Here is a 2,604-nt window from a genome sequence, read left to right on the forward strand (position 1 = left end):
TGGCTGACAGTGACAGGTGGCTGGTCTTCAACTGGTAACAAAAGCACTAAATGTTGGGGTAACTTGTCTTGAAGCATACATAAAAAATACAGATTTGGGTATCTGGAACTGGAGTGCTGTCTACCCAAAATATAGGAGTGGTTTTGGAACTTGGCAATGTACAGAGGATAGGAAGATTTAGAGGACAGTTAGAACTTAATTTGTTTTGTTTTTGAGACAGAGTCTCACTCTGTTGTCTTGGGGTTGAGTGCCATGGCATCATCATAACTCACAGCAACCTTAGACATTTAGGCTCAGGTGATCCTCTTGTCTCAGCCTCCTGAATAGCTGGGTTTGCAGGAACCCACCACAACACTGGCTAGTTTGAGCTTAAATTATGTTGAACAAACTTAGTGTAAATCTAGACTTTGAGGATGCTGCCAGTAAAGGCTTAAAAAGAGGTAAAGAACATGTTATTGTAAATTGAGAAAAGAGGATCCTTGGGGAGTGGCAGAAAGTTTAGCAACATTATCATCTGCAGTTATACAGAAAGTAGAAAATATTTCTGATGAACTGGATGATCTAGGTAAGGAAATTTTTCAGCAAATTTTCATTTTATTTTGAGACAGAGTCTCACTTTGTCGCCCCCAGTAGAGTACTGTGGTATCATAGCTCACAGCAACCTCAAACTCTTGGGCTCAAGAGATTCTCTTGCCTCAGCCTCCCGAGTAGCTGAGACTACAGGTACCTGCCACAATGCCTGAATATTTTTAGGGACGGGGTCTCGCTCTAGCTCAGAGCTGGTTTCAAACTTGTGAGCTCAAGCAATCCACCCACCTTGGCCTCCCAGAGTGCTGGAATTACAGGCGTGAGCCACCACGCCTGGCCCAGCAAATTTTTAAGCTGCCTAGTGTCTTCTTTCTTTCTTTCTTTCTTTCTTTTTTTTTTTTGAGACAGAGTCTCACTATGTCATCCTCAGTAGAGTGCTCTTACTGTCACAGCTCACAGCAACCTCAAATTCTTGAGCCTAAGAGATTCTCTTGCCTCAGCCTCCCAAGTAGCTGGGACTACAGGTGCCTGCCACAGTGCCTGCTATTTTTTTGTTGCAGTTGTCATTGTTGTTTAGCTGGCCCCCCAGCTGGGCTGGGCACAAACCTGCCAGCTTTAGTGTATGTGGCGGGCGCCATAACCACTGTGCTATAGGCACCAAGTCTAGTGTCTTGTTTCTTATAGTAAAAGTGACAATGAAATAAATTGCAGGGAGGATTCTTAAATAATATTGAGCCAGAACTTGATGGTTTGAAAACTAAGTGGCACCTAATGCTAAAATGAAAAGTCCTGGGTTTCAAGCAAAGATCAAAATCAGCACTGCTAATAAAATGGAGTCTGTGTGAGCTCTGACTGCTATAACAAAATACTACAGACTGGGTGGTTTTGGAAGCTCAAGCTCGAGGTCCCAGCTGTTTTGTTTCTGGATAGGGCTAGCTTCCTGGCTTACAAATGGCTCCCTGTGTTTTCACGTGAGAAATAGTATCCCCTGGTCTTTCCTCTTTTTACAAGGACACTAATTTCATCATGGGGACCTCTCCCTTATGACTTCATCTAAACCTAATTACTGGCTTGACGCCTGTGGCTCAAACAGCTAAGGCGCCAGCCACATACACCTGAGCTGGCAGGTTCGAATCCAGCCCAGGGCCCACCAAACAACAAGGATGGCTGCAACCAAAAAATAGCCAGGCATTGTGGTGGGTGCCTGTAGTCCTAGCCAATTGGGAGGCAGAGGCAGGAGAATTGCTTGAGCCCAGGAGTTGGAGGTTGCTGTGAGCTGTGATGCCACAGCACTCTACCCAGGAGGACAGCTTGAGGCTCTGTCTCAAAAATAAATAAATAAATAAAAACCTAATTACTTCTCAAAGGCCTCAATCCTAAAGACATCACACAGGGAATTAGAGCTTCAACATATAAATTTTGGGGAACAACATTCAGTTCATAATATGATTTAAAGCTAAAGTAGAAGGCATCACTGTATAACATTTAAAGACCTTAGAAAGATCAAAAATGGTGCCTCAGAAAACAATTCAGTCACTAGAAACATTTTTTCTCTTAAAAGAGAGTCTCACTTTGTCACCCTCTGTAGAGTGCTCCAGCGTCATAGCTCACAACAGCCTCAAACTCTTGGGCTTAAGCATTCTCTTGACTCAGCCTCCTGACTAGCTGGGACTACAGGCACACCTCACAACACCAGCTGTTTTTCTAGAGATGAGGTCTCACTCTGGTTCTGGCTGGTCTGAAACCCGTGAGCTCAGGCAATCCACCCACTTTGGCCACCCGGAGTGCTGTGATTACAGATGTGAGTCACCTTGCCCAGCCCACAAGGGGGAATGACAAATTTGCCTTTCCTCTTCCTCTTTGTTCTTCTGGGTCTTTAATAGATTGGTGAGCATGAGACCTCAGTGCTCACTCAGGGAGGGTGATTGTCTTTACGAAGTCTGCTGATTCAAATATGAATCTCTTCAAGAAACTCTCTCGGCTTGGCGCCTATAGCTCAACCGGCTAAGGCGCCAGCCACGTACACCTAAGGTGGTGGGTTCGAATCCCCAGCCCGGACCCGCCAAACAACAATGA

The sequence above is a fragment of the Otolemur garnettii genome, unplaced genomic scaffold (assembly GCF_000181295.1).
Source record: "Otolemur garnettii isolate 467f Iridium unplaced genomic scaffold, OtoGar3 scaffold00099, whole genome shotgun sequence".
NCBI lineage: Eukaryota > Metazoa > Chordata > Mammalia > Primates > Galagidae > Otolemur > Otolemur garnettii.